Below are 25769 nucleotides of genomic sequence, written 5' to 3' on the forward strand. Positions count from 1 at the left end.
GATGGATGGAGCCAAATACAGGACAATCTTGGAAGAAAACCTCTTGGAGTCTGCAAAAGACTTGAGGCTGGGGCGGAGGTTCAGCTTCCAGCAGGACAACGACCCTAAACATAAAGCCAGGGCAACAATGGAATGGTTTAAAACCAAACATATCCATGTGTTAGAATGGCTCAGTCAAAGTCCAGATCGAGAATCTGTGGCAAGATCTGAAAACTGCTGTTCACAAACGCTGTCCATCTAATCTGACTGAGCTGGAGCTGTTTTGCAAAGAAGAACGGGCAAAGATTTCAGTCTGTAGATGTGCAAAGCTGGTAGAGACAGACCCTAAAAGACTGGCAGCTGGAACTGCAGCAAAAGGTGGTTCTACAAAGTATTGACTCAGGGGGCTGAATAATTACACACACCCCACTTTGCAGTTATTTATTTGTAAAAAATGTTTGGAATCATGTCTGATTTTTGTTCCACTTCTCACGTGTGCAACACTTTGTGTTGGTCTTTCATGTGGAATTCCAATAACATTGATCCATGTTTGTGGCTGTAATGTGACAAAATGTGGAAAAGTTCAAGGGGGCCGAATACTTTTGCAAGCCACTGTATTTGGTGTAAGTATGCATGCTCTCGCTCACTTGTAGTCATTTCTCTTTCCATCTGTTTTTATTTTGTTCGATTTTTTTCTGATGCCATTTCCACAGCAGAGCAGTGGGTCACACTTTCATGTGAGTTTGTGGAATGGCTGATGCAAGCACAAAATTAATAGCATGCAACGATAAAACCATCTCAAACATCTATCAACTGCTTAGCTGCTGAGATATTTGAATAGCATCTTTTCTTTCGAGACATTTTCGAGCAATTGGCCGTATAAACAGCAACATTACTTTGTTGCGTTATTTATTTTATCGACCTTTAAAATCACAACCTGCAAGTATATCTGCTAAATAAAAGAACTTTTCCTCTGTGATTCATAGCGTTTAACACCTATCCATCATCTGATGTCAAACACATGATCAAAACCAACACACAAAACAGTTTGAGTTTCACATCTTTAGGGATCATCCCACACTAGCTGGGAAACTGAATGTGCGTGGGTGAGTGTTTCATATTTCCAGTTTAACTGCTAAACTACCTGTAGCTCTATAGAGTTTTTGTTCCCTCTTGTCTTTGATCTCTGCTTCATTGTGGTGTAGTGATTGACCTCAGTCAACTTGATAAAACATTCCCCACCTACAATTATTCTTGTAACACATATGAAGGACAACAGGATGATCTCAAGAGGCATATAAAAAGCTCAATTTAATCCAAGCATTGTGTTGGACTTCAGCTGGTGGGTTAGAAATTCTGTTGGCTGTGCAGGAATGCACCACAGATGCAAGTACTCAACAGCATAATGTACACAATATCAAACTAAAAGAAACAAAACCATTATACCAACCTGGTTACCGGTTTTGCAGGATGTTAAATTAAAAAAACCCCAACAAGCAGTAACAAAGACAAGATGAGAATAAATGAACGAATTCAAGACCTTACATTTTCATAATGTCAGGCAACATATGAAAATTGTTTTCCCCCCTCTGTGATGTCAGATTAATACATGACCAAATACCATAACTTCCTGATGTGCTGTTCACTAAAATGTGGGTTGCTGTACCGAAGAGGGCTGCAGATCAAACGCGGTGGCCTGGGGCAGATTTGATCCAATTCCACTTGGTTACAGAGGTCTGCATTTATTCTGACATTTACCATATAGTAAAGTCAGACGTCACCCCACAGTGAGGGAGGCCCCTTTTTCAAATTCTCTTAAACCTATCAGCGGATGGAGAAATGAGAGCGGTGATTGTAGATGGTAAGAAGGAGCCTGGGAGCATCTGCCTTCCATTGCCGAGCACAGCTCGTGCGTTCACCGCTGGCACCGGCGCTGTTACCGGAGCCCCACAGTCATGATTGAGGTTCTTTCCTTACAGGTTGTGTGTGATGCTGTTTTGGGCTGTGCTTGTTTTTGTTCTCTACTTCAGAAATAAGACTTTTATTTGTACATTATCGTTCCCGTTTTGTAACATTTGTCTCTTTGATCATCTTTGGTTCTGTGGATGGATTATCTCAGTTGTGGTCCGTTTACACCAGTGGTCCCCAACCCCCGGGCCTCGGACCGGTACCGGTCCGTGAGTCGTTTGGTACCGGGCCGCGAGAGTTGAGGCTCAGGTGTGAAATGTATAGTTTTCAGGGTTTTTATTGGTTTTCAGCGTTATTTTGTTAGCGTTTTTATCGTTAACTCGGTTTTCCTGGGTCTTTTCACGTGTGTTATGAATAAATCTTCTTTTTTTTCGGTACCAATACTAGTTTTATTTTGTTGTATTTATCCGCGACACCTTAAAGGCCGGTCCGTGAAAATATTGTCGGGCATAAACCGGTCCGTGGCGCAAAAAAGGTTGGAGACCGCTGGTTTACAGCATCCTGCCATGTGATTGCATTTGTCTCTAACCATCGTGAACGCTCACGTTAACTTTTATCGAGTGGAAAAAAGTTAGCGTTCATCCTCCAGCTTCACTGTGTTTATGCTAACATAGCTGTGTAGCTAGCTACCACGTAGCACATCATTATATAGCAGCTAGCCCAACTTCAGTAACCCTACAAACGTCACTGCTGTTTAGTTTTCTGTCTTCATTTATGTTGGAAGTGATAGCAGAGCTGTACGTTTGAATTGTTTCAGAAATCTGTCAGTCAGAACATGCTATATCATGTTTAGGTGGAAGCTAGCGAGCTAACTTCCTGCTAACTTCCTGCTAACTTCTAACTCCGTTAAATTTCATAAATTGTGTTTTCATGGATGCCTGGATGTTAAACTTAATTGTTACAGCAACGCTGATCACTTTGGAACCTGCAGCGGAGTTTGGGCCCAGAGATGGCTAATAAGGTCAGACTTAAGGACCCGATACTGCTGTACCGCGATAGCGCATGTTGTCATCAAGCTGCGCCTGTTTTGGTCAAAAGCATCGCAGTGGCTGCAAGCATGGAGCTTACACGTGGGGAGGAGGAGGAGGTGCTCTGCTATGTTGGAAGTGATAGCAGAGCTGTACGTTTGAATTTTCTCAGAAATCTCTCAGTCAGAACATGCTATATCATGTTTAGCTAACTAGCGAGCTAACTACCTGCTAACTTCTAACTCTGTTAAATTGAAGCTTGGAGTTTGGACCTGGAAATTACTAATAACTTCAGACTTAAAGACCAGATAGCTGCTGAACAATCAATATTATTAGTGACTTGTCACAATGTTCCTGTCACGATCCTGGGTCTCTCACCCAGCGTTTTCAGTTTACGTTTTGAGTTCTTAAGTTATTCCTTGACATATGTTGAGTAACAGGATTACCATTTGGTTGCCTTAAGTCTAGTTACGTTTCACTTAGGTGTTGTCCAGCTTGTGTTATCATGTCTACGTCATTCCATGGTGTTTCCTGTTTTATTTTGGAAGTCTGCGTCCAGGTTTGCTTCCTTTGTCTCGTTATGTCAGATTAGCCTCAGCTGTTTCCCCTTGTGTTTCCACTTCCCTCGATTGCCTCCTGTGTGTTTTCTTTCATTCGTCGGCAGGTCGTCTGCTGTTTCTCGCCATGTTTCCTGTCCAGGTATGTTCAGGGTCATGTCAGGGTTCTTCATGTTGTTTTTTTAGTTCTCCCAGTTTAGGTTAATGTTTAGTTTTCATCAGTTTGTCTTGCCTTTTGTTTGCACTTTGCACAAAATAAAAAATAAAAAAAAATCAGCCTTATTAAACGGCTCTGCTTTTGTTAAATATCAAGTTTTGTTCCACATTCTTTTGTGTCTGCATTTGGCTCTACCATTCACAGTTCATACAGTCTGCTTCAAAACACTGTGACAGTTTCCACTTTAAAATTTTGCCGTGGTCATCATAGTAACGGTCTTATCTACTGCTAGATTTTAATGGCCAATCTCAAACAGCAATTATAGCCACAGTACAGTCAATAAAACATGCATAATGATGACAACAGTCTTTCACCGGTTAAATATTTGATGTTTACAGTTTGAGTGGGTGTTAACATCCAGATAAGCTCAACTGTATTGCACCACATACACAATGTGGACAAACAGCTTTCTTCAGCACTTGGAATGAAATCTACACTTAAGATAAGGTGCACAGGTAATCTGGTCCAAATAAGCCATCTGCTGTTCCCACAGCAAACAACAGAGTCTAATAACACGGTGCATCCAATCAGATTGTAGCGGGGTCGGCCGAGATAAAGGCAAAGCAATAAAGTGAAACAATCTGGTGCTTTGACACTACAAGCAAGAAAGCTTGCTATTTCGCTGCTGCGCTAGGGGCAAGAATGTGCTCTTTGAACCAGCTTTATTTAACAGCGGAGCAGCATGCGCACAGCACGCCCCGAGTCTCCGAGCAGGCCTAGGGACTGTTTGCTCCTGGCGTGGGCACATCAGACGCAGGGCCACTGGGTCAGGGAGCTGGCATCCTCACCCCTGGCACAAGTCGCTCCCCTTGCGGGCGTAGGGGTTGACACCAGGCTCATGGTGAGCACCAGACAGACAGGGGCCTACCAAACAGCTTGTGACCATAACCAACAGTGGCAGAGAACAATGAATGCAATTATTTACAAGAACACAGTCCAAGTCTCTTTTAGTCTCTCCCCATTACGCCTGTTTACTCTCGCTCTGTTTCGCGGAGGGGCTGCGACCCCGCCGGTGCAGTCGTCAGCAGGACCTTTTCACAGTGCCCAGGGCTACCCGGCTATTCATGCTCTGCCGCCATTAGGCTGATAATTGTCCAGCTGCAGCCTCTTTCCTACCAACTTCACATTTTGCTAAAAGGTTGAGGGACATCCAAGGCAGCCAAAAAAAGTATATCAACTATAAAACGAATACGGACTTTTTGATACATTGTTGGTAACGTGAAAAGATAAGTGCTTTCATGCACCATCAGGGAGGAATTTCTCATGGTCTGACAACATGGCACAGACTGATATGTATCTCTTAGCATATAGACAATGAGGAGCGGACATAGTAATATTTTACGTTTTCTTTCCAGGATAAAAGTTAATTACGGCAGCACTCGTCGACCGTAAGAAAGCGAAACCTAGCGATATATCACTATGATGATAAGGTGCTGCTCGATAACAGCAGGTACTTCAATCAGGCTGTGCAATTACTTATCTATTACATAATATAGTAGAATTGCATCACTTGTCAGGTCCGAGTGGAAGCGTACCCTGCTCTGCTGCAATAACTTTATTGTGACTAACGCCACCGTGGAAGAACATGGCTTCCTCAACCCCTCGCTGAACAAACGACACATACTCGACGTGGAAGTCGCAGAAGAATAGTCCCAGATACAACAAGTGCACCTACCAGCTGGATGTGTGATCGTTTTGCACACACTTGCACACATACAGTAGATACACAGAGTTCCAGTTTGCTTTTCCCCCGTGGCTCTTGGCCGGGGGCCTTTAGGAGTCTCCAGATGAAGAGAGCGCGGAGTGTGGCAGAGGGTCCCTCCATAAACAATAAACAACAGTTATCTTGTGTGCAGCCGTCTGTGTCGAGTGCCACACGAAGCCAAGCCCAGCATCTGAGAGGCGTCTGCTCCTCTTTACGCCTTTGGTCTTGTCTCTTTCAATGGTTTATAAAAGTGTGGATGTGTGTGTACACGCCTAAGGGTGTGTGTCTCTGTTCCCAGCACAGGGCTCCTCTGTATTGTATTCTGGGGCTGGCTTGGAGTAAAAAGGCAGAATTAAAAGTGGCGGGGGCAAGAGAAAGGGGGCTGCCAGCACACTGCGGAACTGCAGGGAGCTCCCCCAGATCCCAGCTGCCCAGGACTGGCTGAGAGCTTCAGGCGAGTGCCAGGCTTTCTTGGCCCTCGTGGAGAAGGGCCAGAGAGAGAGGAGGAGGACGTCAGAAAAAAAGCCAAAAATAACATCTGAGCCTATATAAAGAAGGCTCGGGGAGAGAAAACGCTGACATATAAGAAACACTCAGTTTGTTGGCAGGTAGAAAACATCAGGGGCATGTTTTGCAGCTCTTTTCACAAAGAATGAAACAGTGTTTTTTCAAATAATTGCTTATATAAGGTGTTCATATTTTATGAAGCACTGGAACCAAAGCGCTTCCTGAGCAGCTCAATGAGTTGCTCTTCCAGTTTTGGTGGCTTGAAAGTCTCTCATTCCCCACAGGGGCTGGCAACACAGAGGTTTATCTGGAACTGTTTAATGCATTATTTGTCCAACAATCAAGGAAGTGAGTTTATTTTGCAGATAATTGGAGCTTTTGTTGCATTGATGGCTAAGATAAGCCAGAGTTCCGAACCATTAACTGGTTGTGCTTTTGCTGGCAACAACAACAACTCTGTTTGTAAAGAACAACGATGCGTAAGAGCACAAACAAGGCAGAAGATCCTGAAATCAGCAGAAGAGGCCCCCTACAGCTACGCAACGCCAATCAATCAAGTCTGTTTTTTTCCAGAGCTGCAGTTTTCTTACATTTAACTTTCGATACTTATCAGCAAATTGGCTTCCAACCGCCGAACTCTTGATCTGCTCACATCAAATAACACGACTCAATGAAAAATTGGGGCCATTAACAATGCAATATTCAAACCATATGTAGGGCCAATGTCTGATCTGACTCCCACCGCACACTGAAGGGAGTTTAACTCTGCACAACTGCATGAAGTGCAACTGGGCCCCGAGAGTCGGGGCTCTGCTGTTAGCAGTAATAATTACAGCTCAGGCTCGAGCCTGTGGAAATCCCCCTGGCTGGTCTAGACACTTTTGCCCTCTGAGCTGACCCAGGAACTGGCTGGGGTGCTAATCATGGCGCTTGGCAGACGGCAGCATTTTTCCATAGGTCCTCAGAGAAAGCCCTTCCTCTGCAGAGGCAGGTAATCACAACAAGAGTGCATCCCGCCCAGGCTGCAGGCCAATGAATGCGTGCCGGCTTTGTCCACCCCAGGAGGAGTCGGGACACTATTTCTGTGCTCGTGACAGAAACAAATGACCCCCGTGTCACCCCGCTCGTCAGCCTGACTGCCAGCTAGGGGAGCTAATGTGGGTGGTGTTCGTCATTGTGCCTTCTCGCCCAGGGGCAAGAGAACAGGAAGTGAGCTAAACTACAGCAAGGGAGTTACTATTTACGTCTATGCGCTGTTTACTCTCGGAGACTATATGAGGATGGTGGGAAACTCAACACTGAGGTGTTGAACATTCAGGAGTGGGCAAGAAGGAAGCAGATTGACTGTATATAAGTTAGCTACTAAATCAAAGGCCTCTAGTTTCTGCAGTGCCCTTGATCCTCTGAATTCCTGCCCTGCAGATAAACAGCACAGCTAAAGGGGAAAGGTTGTCCTCCCCGTGTCAAGGTCCTGACGTACGCCGTCGTGCTTTCCACTGCTGGATCTTTTCCTCTGGACACCTGCGTTTTATTTGTCATGTCCAGAGGGGCCGTTTGAACGCATTTCGTCACCACTGCTGACAAGCTCTTCTCTAACACCGTATTACTGCTGCAGTAGCATCAGTAAGCGTTAATTTGTTTTCCATTTAATGTGTTCCCACCTACACACATCATTTTTCACATCTTTTGCATTGAGCTTTAAAGCTTTTAACAAGCAGTTATAACTCCACAGCAGACAAAGTGCTGATGGAGAGGATATGACACTAAATATATTTACATTTAGCATCACGAGTCCAATCGTCACTAAAGCACATTTCATACAAGAGAGCAGACGTAGACAAACTGAATCATTTAAGCTTAAAAAACATGATATTGAAGTGTTTAGTCCATGATGTCAGCTCGCCGGAAAACACTCTACTTTCAGAGTTGCTCATAGCACCTGGTTTACAGGTGAACTAGCAAAAAACAAAGTTGACCACAATTCAGAATAACGTTGCTTAATCAGATCAACAATGTGCTTCATCTAATAGTCTTTCTTATTCTCAGTATAAGAAAAAAATCAATTGAGAAAAGAATGAAACAGTTACACTAGAATAAAGGTTTATTATAGCAGAGTACTTTTATTTACAGGACCTAGTGGAAATGATTGATTTTGACCTTTCATATATTTTATGGTATATAAGAATATGTCTGACATGAAACCCTCTGACAGCTGGTTTCATCTTCATGTGTTATTCTACTGCTTTTGTTCTATGTTGAGATGTGAAGCAGACGGACCACCAACACTGTTCTTAATGGTGAACTCTTTAATGTTATAGTCGGTGTCCTAACCTGTCAAAATAAGGCATAGTGCACCGAGCGATCCACAAATCACTGTGTGACGACGTGCCTGCTGTTAGCTGTACCGCACAGCTAGAAGATGAGCATCACTGTGTTAAAAGACAGACGGACAACACAATTTAAATGTGTTGCACAACAGAAGGTGAAGAAGTCATATGGAGAGTGCTGCAATTCAGGGCAACACAACAATGCTATTCAACCAAGAACACAAGTAAGAACACAGCACAAATTGCAACATAATGAATGCATGAAGGCCAAAAACTATAATGCAGCGGTTGCTAACTTTAATTGTCCAACATTAGCTCAGACGTACATAAAGGTGAGTTTTGTCAGCATCTGTCTCACAAAGACGGAAACCTCAAATGCAGTCGCCAAAGATTTGCGTCCAAGGAGCTCAATGAGTTTCAGGAAAAAGGTCAATTTACTGGACACATGTTGTCATATGTTGTCCCATCATGTGTTGTTTGGTTCAGGTTTTATTAACATCATCCTCAGGTGTGATGGGTGGAGATATGGTTTAAAATCCATATTGCAGTGTAATTTAAAGCATATGCAGTAACGATATATATTGCGATATATTATTTTCATATATGTGTCAAAATGACTGAACAGTATAGGATGCTGTTTTAAGAACATATATTGTGCAAAAGGTTTTTTTTTATTTTTTAAATTACAAAACTTTTCAAATAATTTTTACGATGTCACAGATCTTTTTCCAAACACTGTAACACAAAGTACATAACAAATAAAAATGAAGATAAATGCACAACAATTTTTGAATAAAAAAAGTTAAATATCAGTAAAACACTAAATTCTAAGTTGTTTAAAATAAAGTGCAAACTGTGCCTTTGGAAAAGATCAGTCTGCTGGTGTGTAGAGCCTCTTTTTTCTTTCCACTTGACTGACTGGGCGTTTGTGGGGAGTGCAGGGTTTTCCTCATATTCCAAAACGTGCTTCGTCTCTTCACTATTACTGTCGCCCGGCATAATTTGCAGATGATGTTTTTCTGCTTAACATCCGACTGCTTAAACCCAAACCAGGTGCATGTGACCGACGTCGCGCCGGTCTTCTTTATGAGAACCTCCTCCCCACGTGTAAGCTCCGTGCTTGCAGACACTGCGATGCTTTTGACCAAAACAGGCGCAGCTTGATGACATCATCAACATGTGCTATCGCGGTACAGCCGGTCTTTAAGACTGACCTTATTAGCCATCTCTGGGCCCAAACTCCGCTGCAGGTTCCAAAGTGATCAGCATCAGCGTTGCTGCTTTACCAGGTTTAACATCCAGGCATCCATGAAAACACAATTTATTACATTTACCGGAGTTAGAAGTTAGCAGGAAGTTAGCTCGCTAGCTTCCACCTAAACATGATATAGCATGTTCTGACTGAGAGATTTCTGAAACAATTCAAACGTACAGCTCTGCTATCACTTCCAACATAAATGAAGACAGAAAACTAAACAGCAGTGACGTTTGTAGGGTTACTGAAGTTGAGCTAGCTGATATATAATGATGTGCTACGTGGTAGCTAGCAACACAGCTATGTTAGCATAAACACAGAGAAGCTGGAGGATGAACGCTAACTTTGTTCCCCTCAATAAAAGTTAACGTGAGGGTTCCTGATGGTTAGAGACAAATGCAATCGCATGGCAGGATGCTGTAAACGGACCAAACAGCAGCCTTAATAAATGCAGAGTAGTTTGGACGTGGAAGCAAAATTTATCACGTCATCACTTAAAGACCGGATAGTCAAAATCTCTACTGGTGGCCAAATTCATATGGTTTCTGAATCTGAAGTTGAATAAAATTACATTATTAAAAAGAAAAATGAGCTAGCCCGGTATTACTGCAGCAGGAAGTTACTTTCCGTTACCTTCCCAGCACACGGGCACAGTTAGCCCCAGTACTTCATAAACCGGTGGGTTGTTTCCAGAACATTACAGTCAGCTGTAAAGTGTTCATATCTGCACATATTGTGTTGGTAACTGATGTTTTTCAAAGAAAATGCTCCTGCACCGGCTGGGAATCGAAACCAGGCTTCCTGTGTGGCAGGTGAGAAACAACCAATGTCTTGAAGAAGGGTATCATGACACCTGCTCCTGCACCTAAGGTATAACTGGTTTGAGGTTTGAAGACCTATAATTTGATATTTTATGTAAGTGATGCCAAGCAATTTTGTGGCTCAGAAAATGCTACCATGACTATATAAAATAAGGTCAAGCCATCTAAGGTTCAGCATTCTCCCCTGTAGGCTTTTTTTTGTAGTGCACCCCTTTAAACACATTAAATTGCCTTCTCACATTACTGTGAGAAGGCAGAGTGTAATAAACTGGATTTTCAGCTGCATCAAAGTCGGCTTAGTTGTCAGAGGGTGACACACTGGTATTGAAGATTTCTTTTTTGGTATCAGTGGATGAACTAAAGGAGCTCAAAAGCACAAAAATCATGTAAGTTAATACACCTGCACTACAGTGTTAGGTGGACTTTCGTTCCTGCTTCATTTCTTTAATATTTTACAGAAGGAGTTGTTTGCATGGCATCCCAGAGACTGTTTATTTCACAGTGAGGAGCTGAAATGTTGGTTAATTTGGTTTCCTGTCAACAGTTCCCACAGTCTAAACAGGAAGTCTCAATTTCAGTGGTCACCAAATAGTTTGGCGACAGAAATATGGACGACTTAACTACAGATCTTGTGCCAGAATGTTTTTCCTCCACTCCACAACTTTGAGTGATCTGAGTGATCAATGTCTTTAAACAAAAGGTTCCCAATATCCAATATATATAAGGACTAGTTTAACAGGCACATGGGTCAATACATGAGTGGGCAGGGCTGGACTGGGACAAAACAATCAGCCTGGGCACTTTGACCAGTGACCGGCCCACCGTGGTATTAAAGCCATAAAGCCTTTATAATAAACTTGAACCTCACCATCCTCACTATTCTGCTATTCTAAACAGTACTTAGCAAAAATATAAAACAACCAGCAAGCATCAGCTGATAAATTCTAACAACAGCTGATCAAGCTTAAACGTGCTGCTGCTATTTAGCGCGACATCCGCTGGTTTCCTGTTTCCGGCGCAGAGAGAAAAGCCGATCAGCTGATCATTGATCAGTTTCATGATTGAATTAGCAACTTTCTAGCTGAAGTAGTGCGGGACAAACCGCGTTCCTTTTCACCTCAACTTTAAAGTCCGACCTCCTCGGCTGTAATTGGTCCAGCCCAGAGTCGATCATGACCAAATGACTAATCCACCACCTTCATTTATACCGTTGAAAAAAAGAAAAGAAATAAAATCGGCCCATAAAAACAAAAAATCACGAGCGGCCCTCCAGGCAAATGCCCGGTACGCCCAATGGCCAGTCCAGCCCTGTGAGTGCGGCACAGAAAGGGATTGGCAAGAATACCAGAGGCGCAAAACACCAGCTGCACCAGGACTGCAGGACTAGGTGCACCGCCTGGATTGATTACAAGAAGGACTATGACTCAATCTTGGAACGCCTACACCTATACAGGATCAACAGGAGCCTAAGAGCCTCCATCAGGAACTCAACGGGGATGTAGCGGACAAAACTAAAGGCCAACTTCAAGCCCATAAGTCACCATCAAGAGCCTTACTGCCCATCTACATGTGGATGTCTATATTTTGCTAAGGTGAAATCTGACACCAGAATCTTTTTCACACCTATTTTTACTTAAATACTTAAAGAAAGAAAAAGACTTACATTAAAACTTGGACAGCTTCGAGTGGGGTGGAGATCTCCATGTGTAATCTCAGCCGAGTGTCTGTCACTCAGGATCCCATAAAGAGCCTGATCCAGGCTTTGGTCTTGATTTCTGCCTTTCTGGTGCTGCTTCTCTCTGGTTTGCGTGACATTATTTTTCTTCCCTTCATAGATTTTTGAATTGTGTTTGTGTCTGTGGTAAAAGAAAAAAATGCAGAGGTCAAATTTAGAATTTTGGTTTAAAAACACATTTTTATTCCTCATACACTGAAATATTATTATTCTTATTTTACATCTGGTCATTCTTGTGTGAGCCTTTTTCTCTTGGTCCTGTTGGGGACTTCTGATGCCCCCCTGACATTATTGGCAATGGCACAATCAAGCTGCCAATTATTATCTAGCTCACTGCCCTTGCTAGCAAGCTGACAGAATGGGCAGCATTTGTCTGGCTGGCCCATACAGAGCCTGCCTGCCCGGCTGGCTGGGCTGGATCAGCGAGTGCATCCTGATCCCTGCTTACCAAATATTACAAAACAATTCTTCCATAATAAAAGTGTCATTTGTAAGGTTAGAAAGTCAGGTAACACTAAACTTAAAATAACATGCAGTCAATGAGCAGTTCTCTTATCACAGTCACAGACGATCTACAGTGTGGCAGATGTGTGTTTGCAGGAAACCCCAGTCTAACTGACAACGTCTGTGGTGTGTCTCATCCTGAGATCTTCTCAAATGTGGTCGTCTCCAACTCTTACTCCACCTCCCCTCTAATTACTGACGGCTGTTTACCCACCAGAATTCCTCTTATTTAACACAGTTTATACTGATTAACATTCAGGAATCAAGTTGCTACTTCCTTTAATGCGCTACAGATGCTTTCATTTCAGCAGTATCTGACAGTGACGTCGTACGTCTTTAAGACTCGACGAAAAGTGGCAGCTGAGTCGCCGACCTGTGTCCAAGAGCCAAAAAGACTTCACTGACCACATGCAACCAAAAATAAGACGGCAGCTTAGCGGTAATGCGGTGTCGAGGATAGCGGTGTGGGAAATATCACAGAGAGAACAATAAAATGAATAATAACAGATAAGGTCTGCGACACAGATGCTAAGACTATTTTAGACAGACACCCTTCTGCAGAGCTGAGGAACGTTCTCTTGATGTAAACATCACTGGAACCAGAGGATCAAAGACTCGTGACGACTTATGGACATATGTTAGAGCCTACAGATGGTACAAACCAATGTTTCGGTGTGGTCGTGACTCTATACAATAATTCATATTTTTACTGGTTTTCTAACGTCTAATTATGCAAGTTGTTTTCCGTTGTCTGCCATATGACCTCGCGTCGTTAGCTTCGTCCACCAGTACTTAACAGTTCTGGGCAAACTGTTAAAAACGAAAGAATGGACCTTAAAAGACTCGTCCACTAAAATTCCTCAAACAATTTAAGACCTACCATAGAACCAAGTCCGCCAGAGCTTATATTATATGTTTACATGCTGTGGAGCCATTTTTGGGAGCATTTCAAGTTGCTATACATCAATACAACCATTACAGCCTAAATTTTAATAATATGTCTGCATTAAGTGCATAGTAATTACATACATTGCAAAAAAGTGCAATAAACTACAAAAAAATTGAAAATCGTTTTTGTTTTTTTACATATATTTCTAGTTAGAGAAATTTAAGAGGCTTATCCCTCAAAACAGTAAATACAAAAAAGTTGCACAAAATATTTTCCCACCACAGGAAATTTATTTTGAGTGTCTTCATAGTTTTGTTTTTGAAATACACCAATTTTTATACACTGCAGGAAAAACGAAAATAAATATTATAATGCAAATTTGCAAAAAAGCAGCATATGCATCAAAATAAACTATTTCCAGCAGTGCAATATGAGTCCTAAGCATCCCAGAAACCACACAGAAAGTCATAAAGTCAAAGATAACTTTTAAAAACACCAGTATAGGCTCATGAGGCCCTGATGGTAACAAAAAACTACATTTCTGCGAAAATGACGTCACTTCCGGTTTCGGGCAGGTCATGGCGGACATGCAAAAGTTCGCGCTGACGTCTATTCCAACGTAGGAAGTGTTACAAACAGCTGATCGGATCGGCAAAGCGTGTTTCTGGAATATTATGTTTTTGTTGCTGCAAGTGCTTTTTATGCAGTTTTTGCAAAGCTATATGTGGAAGGAAACTGTGACCGAGGACAAGCTGATGGCATAAGATGTAAGTACAACTCCTCCGGTTTCATATGCAAAAACAATTATTGCGCTAGCTCACGTGGTTGCAGAGCTACCGGGATTTAAAAATAGTTACGCAAAACGGACCGTGCTGCTCTGACCGGTTTTAAAGGGTTAAACAATTTAAGTTAAAAAATAACATGCTAGCTGCACAGCAAACCCCCAAATGAATCCAACTGTTCTGTGAAGCATGTTTCGAGCTGCTTCTGGTGGCCTAGCCCTGACCCTTGACCCCTGCTCATCTCAGTGAGATATATATGCGGATAAGTTGTGGAAAGAGAGTCGAAGGAGCCGTATCCAGTAAACGTACAGAATCAGTACGCACATACTGTATCCAATCTGAAGATGAATTCTGGGAAAATTTGTTTACAGGGAAAAGTAAATCAGGATCAAAGTATTCTTTAAAGTTGCACATGTACTTGGCTCTGGAACAACAACAACAACAACGACACTGCTTTACAAGACCAAAGAGAGAGCAGCGATTAGCATGTGTAAGCTACAAAACATTAGAATATCCTCACTTGAATGATTAAACTCTCTCCTCCCCATGGTGCTGATGGGAGGGGGGCTGGGTCCTGTTAGCTGACAGCGGGTGCTTCAGTGTCTAAAAGTCAAGCCTACGTTTCTTAGCCGTTAGCCACAATTAGCTTTCATTGCATGTCAAACATAAAACTGCTGTGTAAAACTATCTGTGAATTAATGAGGCTCGAGTCAGGGAGCTAAACGTGGATGAACGAGTTGAAGACATCATATTTCTATAATTTTAGAGATGCAAAAAATCCACAGGTTTGAAAAATTCTTCACACTGTCTCCTAAAGTGACGGATTTTATTGCAAGCACTGCCGTCTTCAGCTGAAGTAAGATACTACCTACATCGGCGGTCCCCAACCCTGGGCCATGGGCCGGTATCAGTGAGTCGTTTGGTACCGGACCGCGAGAGCTGAGGCTCGGGTGTGAAATTTAACTCTGTTTCCTGGGGTCTTTTTCCCGTGTTGTAGCTGTGCGTCTTATTTTGAAAGAAATGTTCACATGTTACCATAGCGACCAGAGAGCATTATAGGGCAGAGAGGAGGACGTTACTCTCAATGTTGTTGGAGCATTTCAGGAGGACGCTGCTAATAAAGTTACACAGTGAATTCACGTTTATTATTATATTTACAAAATACCACAGTTTTCGTCTCGGTCGTATCATTTTATTTCGTTTTATTTATCCGCAACATCTGAAAGGCCGGTCCTTGAAAATATTGTCTGACATTAAACTGGTCAGTGGAGCAAAAAAGGTTGAGGACCGCTGGACTATTTCACATGTGTCAAAGTCAACATCCAGCCCGGCGTAAATTTATATCCGGCCCGCGAGATCATTTTATACAGATGTACTATTATTGTTATGCATGGCCCGGCGATATGAGGCGCTAATAATATACAAACTACAGATCCCATAATGCAGCGCTGCATCCTCCTTGGCTAGGCTAACTGGGAACTCTCCGTCAATCACGTCAAACTTCTGTTAGAGGCTAGCTGCTCACAATGGTGGAGAGAAACGTTGATTCTGAAAGCAGAGCCTTTCAGCGCCAGTGTGAGGCTGAATATATGTTTACAGACATGCTGGTAAAGCCGTGAGTCTTATTAGTGGAGCTAATGAAGGAATTTAATATAAGACGGCACTACGAGACAAAACATCAGGATAAGCTGAAAAACCTAAATGAGCCAAATCAGCCCAGTACCACTCTGAAGCTGCAGGATGAAGCTGTGCGACGTCGTGTGTCCAGACAAAACGCAGAGTTTGGCAAATGTGAGCCTGAGCAGAAATACGATTGCTGATCGGTTTGTGAGATGGTCACTGATTTAAGAACACAGTTGTGTGAAATAAAGCAAAAACTTTATTGCATCTTGCTGTGGATGAAAGTACAGACATGATGGACACTGCACAGCCGACCATCTTCATCCGTGGAGAGGAAATATTGGACATTAAATCGATGCACAGGACAACGACAGGAAAAGACATTTTTTAAAACGTATGTCAAAGTGTAACGACGTGAAACTGTCCTGGGACAAACTTGTTGGACTTACAACAGATGGAGCGCCGTGTTGTGCGGTGAAAAAAGTGGACTAGTCAGCAGGATGCGAGTAAAGATGCAGGAGAACTGTACCGGTGAGTTATCAGCAGATCACTGCATCACACACCAGGAAACGCTGTGTGGTAAAGTCCTAAAAATGGAGCATGTAATGATCACCGTGACGCAAACCGTAACTTTTATCTGAGCTAAAAGTTTAAATCACCGTCAGTTTCAGTCTTTTATGTGGGAAAAGTTCTCAACAGAGTTTTTGAGCTCAGCGAGGAAACCTGTCAGTTCATGGACATGTATGATGCCAAGTTAAAGTTTATTCTTTTAAGTTTTCTGTTTTTATTCATATTTATGTTTAAAAAACATGTTTTAGTTCAATAAATGTTTATCTTGTTTGGCCCGAGACCTAAAGTGTGCCTTGAGTTTGACACCCCTGATCTATTTGTCTCCTTCGAAGTCACACTGCAGGCAGGTGAACCGCTCTGCTCTGCCTCTAGAAAGTTATTCGATAAAATTGAACCCCATCCAGAGACTTCAGCAGGCCCTGCTTTAACACAGCTACATTTCATTACCCTAACACTTCTTTAGTGCACTTAATTCATCAATCAGCCACTGAGGTGTCCACCACCATCATATGACACATTCGCACTCTCAGTCGCTCTGGTGATTAGTGTGACAGTATGTCAGTAATAATAAAGTCATTTTTTGAGATTTATGACAATGTCAACACAATATAAACCAGAAAACATGTTGAAAATACGACTACAAAAACACAGTTTGTGTGTGTAGCATTCTACAGTTCATGAAGACGCAACAACCTTTGATAAACGTCTCCATGTAGAACTTTAACAGCGGAAACATCAAAGCCTGGATCGGTGCCACGTTCTCCAAGTCCGAGTGACCACTTGTCTCAGCTTGGATGTGATCCTAGAAGTTTTTGACATCGATGTCAAAGAGACAGACAGCCTCATTCAGACAAACTGGTTCCTTCCTGGCTCGGCTCTCTTGTTCTCACAAAATCCAACATTCATAACCAAACAGTGGTCAACAACACAAGAGGATCAAAGAAAGTCTGCGATTCAAAAGGAGTGCCAAAGGGTTTTCCATGAGACTCAACACTAAATGACAACAAATCAGTGATGCTGGGAAATATCATTCACCACTTTAAGCTCTTCCATGATGCAACTCGATATCCTCAATAAGTCAGCTTACATGCACAACAAAATGTTATTCATTTATTAGTATTTAATCGTGTTTAACACACTCAGAGCTAAAAATTAAAAACTACAAAAACTTTGATCACAAACTCACAGAATCGAACATTTGACAAACTCATTTTAGAACCACCCAATATTTGTTTGCTAAAAATTTATAGAATAATGTTCACAATCATCTTTATAACAATAATTTCTGTACGACACACTTCCCCCCCCAAAAAATCTAAATTTTATAAAGACCTTAAAATTAAGACAGAGCAAGAAAAGCACAGACAAGGCTGGATTGGTAATCTGGTAAACCGGGTATTTAGCCAGTGGGCCGACGCACTTTTGGGCCAACGGACTGGCCCGAAGGGTCGCTGCTCACCGGCGATTAAAGCAGGACAGCAGCCCATTCGTTCCTTTTCATTCATCACTGGATTGCCCAATCACATCTCTTCATTTCTCTTCAGGTGTCAGTCTGTCATCAGCGAGCCCACAAAGTGCTGCAGCACGGTTACTAACTGATGCACGCAAGTCAGCCCACATATCTCCCGTACCAGCATCCTTACATTGGCTGTCAGTTAGTTTTCAATTTGATTTAAGATTTTATTTCTCGTTTTTAAGGCGTCGCACGGGTTAGCACCCTCATACCTTTCTGATCTTTTGAATTGGTACACTCCTGCAAGATCGCTGAGGTCTGCGGATCAAAGCTGTCCCGAGGTCCAGATTAACCCTTTCAGACCTACCATAGAACCAAGCCCGCCAGAGCTTATATTATATTTTTACATGCTGTGGAGCCATTTTTGGGAGCATTTCAAGTTGCTATACATCAATACAACCATTACAGCCTAAATTTTAATAATATGTCTGCATTAAGTGCATAGTAATTACATAAATTGCAAAAAAGTGCAATAAACTACAAAAAAATTGAAAATCGTTTTTGTTTTTTTAACATATATTTCTAGTTAGAGAAATTTAAGAGGCTTATCCCTCAAAACTGTAAATACAAAAAAGTTGCACAAAATAGTTTCCCACCACAGGAAATTTATTTTGAGAGTCTTCATAGTTTTATTTTTGAAATACACCAATTTTTATACACTGCAGGAAAAACGAAAATAAATATTATAATGCAAATTTGCAAAAAAGCAGCATATGCATCAAAATAAACTATTTCCAGCAGTGCAATATGAGTCCTAAGCATCCCAGAAACGACACAGAAAGTCATAAAGTCAAACATAACTTTTAAAAACACCAGTATAGGCTCATGAGGCCCTGATGGTAAAAAACTACATTTCTGCAAAAATGACGTCACTTCCGGTTTCGGGCAGGTCATGGAGGACATGCGATAGTTCGCGCTGATGGACGTAGGAAGTGTTACAAACAGCTGATCGGATCGGCAAAGCGTGTTTCTGGAATATTATGTTTTTGTTGCTGCAAGTGCTTTTTATGCAGTTTTTGCAAAGCTATATGTGGAAGGAAACTGTGACCGAGGACAAGCTGATGGCATAAGATGTAAGTACAACTCCTCCGGTTTCATATGCAAAAAAAATTATTGCGCTAGCTCACGTGGTTGCAGAGCTACCGGGATTTAAAAGTAGTTGCGTAAAATGGAGCATGCCAGCTCTGACCAGTTTTAAAGGGTTAAAGCCCAGAGGAGACCGGGCCTTTGCTGTGACTGCTCCTAAACTGTGGAACAAACTGCCCCGTCACATCAGGACCTCCCCAACATTAGACCCATCTGAAATGCCACTTTTATTCCTTGGCTTTTAAATCAGAATGAGTTTGTACTACTTTTGTCTTATTTCTTACTCAAACCTTCTTATTTTATGCTTATTTTTTAAAATGTGATCATGTGCTTCTATGTTTTTATCTCTTTTGATAATCTTAAAATTACAGCACTTTGGTCACCAGTTGCTGTTTTAAATGTGCTATAAATACATTTGACTTTGACTTTAATTGGCCGGGCCCTCTCCTACCTTCGTGGTGAAAAGGTGGAGCTGAAAAGCTGAGAGAGAAACAATAAAAAGAAACTAAAAATAGATGCAGCAAAATGTGTCAAATTAACCGACACGTTAGCTGCTGGACTGCCGCACCGCTAACAGTAGTACCAACAAAAGCCAGCAAACAGGCTTCAGGCACACGAGGTGCTGTTGCTACACCAGCTGTGGAGAGGTGAGGAAAGTCATGACATGACAGTAACAAAAAAAATGGAGGGGCATAATTATCAAAGGAGAGATTCAGAGATTCAGGTAAAATTTGACCATTAGCCACCGCTAATGCTAACAGCTAAAGTGTAGCTATGAACTATCATCACATGCAGCTGTGCAAAAAGAAATAACCCAACAGTAACTGTACCAACCTGATTAAGCCCTGTTTCAATATCTATAATCAAACAAAATTAAATATGTACATTTATTTACTTTTGTATCTGCCTGGTCCAAAAATGCTGGGGCCGATTTTCTGTCCCAGCGCTGAGCACAGATGTAACTCATAACATTAACAACTCGACCCCATTAAGTGTCCCGTTACGCTGGCCTAATGAGTGCCTTGGAACAGGCTCAGCCAAATGGAATGAAGTCATTAATGTTATTAATTACACCTGTGCTTTTTATTTTCCTGTAGACCTCTAACATCAGCCTCTGATCCCGTCGGCATTTTAAAGCATCCCATAACAAATCCGAGGTTTGTTTCAAGATGACAAAGGTTCAGATTTGTTCAGCATCCAAAGAAATCCCTATTAGTTACACATTAACAGCACAGTTTGAGGGTCCGGTACCTCGCAGAAGCTACTTCACTGCCCCACTTTCTGTGGTATAGTCCAGAAATCAGCCTCAGATTGTCACGTCATCTGTCATTCTCACGACAGATGATATATATATATATATATATATATATATATATATATATATATATATATATATATATATATATATATATATATATATATATATATATATATATAGATATAGATATATATATATATAGATATAGATATATAGATATAGATTTATTTATTTATTTTAGGGGTGCAACGATACACAAAATTCACGCTTCGGTTTGATACTTTGGTGTCACGGTTCGATATTTTTTTGATACAAAAGTGATTTACTCCGACATCACTAGGATGATGTCGGAGTAAATGTGCAGTCATATTCGTTGTGTTCCCACTAGTGCTGTCAGCGTTAATCTGAAATGACATTAACGCCATAACGCGGCAAATCTCTGTTAACGAGCTACCGCGGATCGCCCTGTGCGTGGGGCTGGACGGCCAACACGTTAACGAGCTAACAGCGCTAACGCACTAGTTCCCACCCATGTAATTGAGCATTGCTGCCACATCCAACATACTGTTTTACTTTAGCCCATGACGCGCTTACCTTCAGGGTCATACGTCACATGAAGACCAAAATAGTTCCAAACGCCAGATCTGAATGAGGGTGGGGGAGGTTCAATTTGCCATGTTGCAACGAGCTTAGCTTCTGTCTGCTAGCTTGCCCTGCGCTCAGTGAATCTGCGTTCGACTACTCCGCCTAGGCTGCACTGTCGAACACAGATCCACTGAGCGCTCAACACAGACAGCATCGTCAGAAGAAAAGTTGATAAAATAAATTAAAATTTTTGTATTGTTCATACATATGCGTACCGAACCGAAAGCACTGTATCAAACGGTTCAATATCGATACGAGTATCGTTGCACTCCTAATATATAGCTGGCTATATGGCTCAGTTATCATTTTATTTCATGTGCTTTTTTATTGTATGTAATATGTCTAACTATTGATAATAGCTATTCTGGTTCTGCAAATACTAAAGTGGCTCCCTCCTAAAATCTAATTGTTACTATGTTGATTTATTTCTTTCCTGCTCGCTCACATGTACGTATGTTTTCGTACTCTTGTCTGTCTTTGTCTCAGTTTTTCCTGGACACACACGCTCTATTATCTGTCACTCCAAGTCTTCTTTCTGCCGCTCACTGGCTCCTGGGAACATGTTGAATATTCATAACTGTCCTCAGATGAGCATGCTAAATGGGTGTCAGAATGATTTGGCCACATGACAGAAGTGGATTGTCTTTGATAAGCCCCGACTTGAGCCAGAACAAGGCAGCGAAGAGTAAAAGAGCGACGGGGAGAAAAGAGACATTGACCCCAGAAGTTTTTTTGGGGTTTTTTTGGTTCTTTGTTGAACTGATCAGAACTTGGGTGTAGAAATGTTGAAGTAAGGGCTGGGCGGCAACGGAGGGGTCAGTAGGAGGGCGGACCCCTGTGGTGGCCCTGGGGGTGAAAGTCATTGTCACCAGGCTTTAATGGGTCCCAAAATTCCTCAACTGACCAAAACCTGTGAACGACTGAGAAACGAAAGACATTTGTGATTCAAATAAGTCCTGTGGGAGCTTCGCTGTGAGGTCTGGAGTTGGGAAAGGATCTCAGAGGAAACAAACGCGCTCCCATTCCAGCACGGATAAGCTAACCTGGTATTCTTTTTTGCTACAATTTCACATTTTAATATTTTTACATCACAAAACTGTGGGATTTAGCTCGGTTTACTCTGACTGATGAACAAGAGCAGCGTGCACTTGGGAAAGAAACCATTTCACTCGTTTGGCCACATGGCGGGGGTTAACATCCAGAGCACACGGTTAAAGAAAAGCACAGAAACATTTGATTTAACATTATGAGAACACAGATTATTTACGTTGCCCCTCTCTTTGTAGTAACAAAGTAAAAGTCTCCCTTTCCTTGTATATGTAATAAGTACACAGCAAACAGATTTCTTGATTCATCCGTTTGGAACAGTAGACGCAGCGCTGGACCACGCTCGGCACAAACACGCTCGGCACGAACACGTATGACTTCACACATGTAGGAATTCTGCGTCCCATGTAAAGCAGTCTAATCTGAATTTATGGGCTGAGTTGCTATGACGCTCATTTAGTGGGCTGGGATTACAGGCATAGTTTCCCCTGTCAACCAAACATTTGGCTTCGCACTAAACCTTGATGGCAGAGAAAGACCACCAACTTGCAAACTAAAGCCCGTCATAATCTGCTGCAGGTAACCAAAATGTATAAAACATCCATTCACGCTTACGCGCTGCACAAAATCACAAACTTCCCTGTTAATCTTCAGTAAATCTGCCCCTGATTTAGCTTTATCTGTCTTTTGTTAGCAGGGCTGGGGTTGTAGAATGACAGGGGGTCACAAGGGTAAGACTTCTTTTCCAACATCTGCTTAAAGAGAGGCGAGCAAGGGTGGGGAGCAATGCAGGACAAGGGGCCTCCCCCTCCTCAGCTCTTGAGCACACCACCCCAACCCCCAACTGATATTTTTGGAAGTCTTTTTTCCTTTATTTTGCCTTTTTTCCTCTTTTCCTTTCCTCTAAAACCCAAATAAAGTGTGTGATGGATGAGTGAGCAGGAGCAACACCTCCCCCATCAATCTACAGGCTTTCGGGAGGAGGGGAAGGCTGTCCCTTTGCAGGCCTCCGGAGCACCCAGCAGCATGCCCCCCATGTCTGTCTTGCACACAGACACTGGATACACACATGCAGGAGCTTTATTACACAGTGGCCATACATACATACACCTACGAACACTCGCAGATGCAAATGCAGATGCAGATGCAAGTTCAAAGCCTTTGCACTTTGCACACATACAGTGCAGAAATGCAATGACACATAAAAGCAACATTCGGAAACCTCAAGCCTTATCACAAATACCCATCCATTACAAGTTAACAACCCCTTTAAAGCCCCAGCGACAGCAGATAATGCAAAATCTTCCCAACCGATGCACGAAGGAGAACATTTAATGTAAGGAGAGTGAGCAAGAAAAGAGTGTGGTGAAAGGAGACACCAAATGGTCCTAGTTAGTGGCTGCAGAGCGCAGAGATCTCAACAACAAAGTCTCTCTGAGAGCACCACCAGTGCAATGATGAATTCCAAGAGAATGTCGTCACCAGGAGCCGGGGAAAGGCAGGGAAGTGGTTTAAGAAGAAAAAAGAAAACCTTGGTTTAAGCTCAAGGTTTGTATGTCTGTCTGTGGAGTTGCAATATGCATTAAACGTACTGTATACTGTGTAAATGTGCATGCGTGTACATCCAGGGGCTGGACGGCAGGCTTTCAGACAGGTCGATCGTAGGTAACAAGATCACCACTGTGCGTAAGGAACTCAAACACAGGAACCATTATATCATCATCCTGATAACAATACAAAGAAACAAACAAAAACAAGAATGCTGGCACATAATGTCTCGAATATTTCAATTTTCCAACTCTTTATACACTTGTTATTCGGCTGGTAGGATCAGGAGCTCCAGCATTCTGCCCGCTAATGAAGACGCGACGCTCGCTCAGACGTTCACTGAGTCAGATCAGACAAAATAAAGCTGCGACAAATCAGATCAACTACGAGCAAAAGTGAAGAAGAAAGATGAGGCTGCCTGCCTACTGCTGTTGAAGAGGTGGTGGACGTACAGTGATTAGACAGGTCTGATGTCTGTGAAGGTTCTCAGTCATCCAGGTCCTCGTAGTCCAAGGAGCTTGGAAAGAAAAGCGTCTGGACTTCTTTAAGTTGCTCGAAGACGTTTCACCTTTGATCCGAGAAGCTTCTTCAGTTCTCGGGTCAAATGGGACATCTGGGACTCTCCACCATTTGACCCTCGAGCTGAAGAAGCTTCTCGGATCAGAGGTGAAACGTCTTCGAGCAACTTAAAGAAGTCCAGACGCTTTTCTTTCCAAGCTCCTTAGACTACAACTTTACTATAATGAGATTATGTGATTTATAGATGTGCATAGGCACCGTATCTCCTCCTTTGTTTTTAAAAAACATTTATAATAAATCCAAATTTACTCCATTTGCTTCACAAGTCACAGATCAAAGTTTGTCGCCTGTACTTGACTTCCATTAGTGCGTGTGACAGCATCTGGGCTGAGTGTGTTGTTGTGTCTAAACAGTAAAAAAACATTATTGATGCGATTGACACCAACACTGTAAAAGTCTGAATCACACACGTTGTCAGAATGCACCTGAACACTCGTCCGTCGTCTCGATCAGGATCTGCTCTTGTTTGAAGTGGTCACTGCTACATATGTGGATCTGGAGCTTGAGAGCTCTACCCAATCGTAAACAGATGAGTCACGATGGATATAAATGTGCACACAAACACAGAAGCATGCACACACATGTTCACTTTATATGGTGGTATGTGTGTGCAAGGTTTATTTGCAGCCCCCAAACTTATCACGGGCCAAACCAAAGTCAGCAGACTTCAGGCTGCTTGATGTGGGGACGAAAATCCAGTGTTGTTGTCATTTTTGCTCGTGGGTCGGGCGAGGGCTTCCGGTATTTTCATGCCACAATCGAGTGAGCGGTTTCCCAATCTGTGTTTGGATACAAAGCGAACCACCACACGACGGGACGTTTTAGAAGTGCCAAGACTTTGAGTTTTTCTTTCCCAAACATGTAAATTTGCTGCATTTAATTATCTGCTGAAGTGACAGCATTGTGTCATTCAGACATAAGTCACTGTTTAGTGTTACGGTTTCATTCCACTGTTCCAACAAAAGTTAGCAGGAGAAGGTACGTGCATGATGTTGCATGGACAGAAAACTGGTTGCACTTGCGTTTCAGGTAAAGGCTTAGAGAGAGCTTTCTCTTTCTGTACTAGGAAAAGTCAAAAGCCATCACTTATGAAAGCTGTGACATCAAATATGTTGCATGATGTTGCATGGACAGAAAACTGGTTGCACTTGCGGGAATGACCACTGTTGGCACACGCAGCACAAAGCGTGTTGTGCACTGCTGCAGTGCGTGATGCCTGCTCCTGCGTTTCAGGTGAAGGCTTAGAGCGAGAGCTTTCTCTTTCTGCACTAGGAAAAGTCAAAAGCTGTGACATCAAATATTAAAATCTAGATGTTTTGGCTATTTTGGACATTCTTCATCTTTTAGTGAGATGAGCAAACTGTGATGACAAATTAGTGATGTGCATGTGAACACGTTCATCGCTGCGTTGAGTAGTACATAAAGTTTGCTATTTCCCGCCTGGTAACTTTTAGAGAAAATGAACATGCTTCTCATTCATACACAAAGCAAACACATGAGATGCTGTCGGAGGAAGCCAAGAATAGCCACAGTAGAACTAAAAATACGAGTTATCGCTGGGACTCACTGACTCAGTGAGAGGTAGGAGAGAGATGGAGAGATAGAAGTGGAGAAACAGTGAGAGAGATCGCTTAAGCAACAGCTGTGAACATTTTCCGTTTGAAGTGAAACATTCCTGCGTGCTCGTGG

The 25769-nt window shown here is 42.4% G+C and overlaps 1 long non-coding RNA gene across 1 annotated transcript in view; it reads right to left on the reverse strand.

The window, feature by feature from the left end:
* Positions 1-25769, reverse strand: part of LOC118454565 (uncharacterized) — a 123838-nt gene that overhangs the window by 37998 nt on the left and 60071 nt on the right. Inside the window, exon 2 of the long non-coding RNA XR_004843788.2 lies at positions 11968-12160. This is a non-coding gene — a long non-coding RNA (uncharacterized LOC118454565). The remainder of the gene's footprint in view (positions 1-11967; positions 12161-25769) is intronic.

The sequence above is a fragment of the Neolamprologus brichardi genome, chromosome 7 (assembly GCF_056152115.1).
Source record: "Neolamprologus brichardi isolate AB-2024 chromosome 7, ASM5615211v1, whole genome shotgun sequence".
Taxonomy (NCBI): domain Eukaryota; kingdom Metazoa; phylum Chordata; class Actinopteri; order Cichliformes; family Cichlidae; genus Neolamprologus; species Neolamprologus brichardi.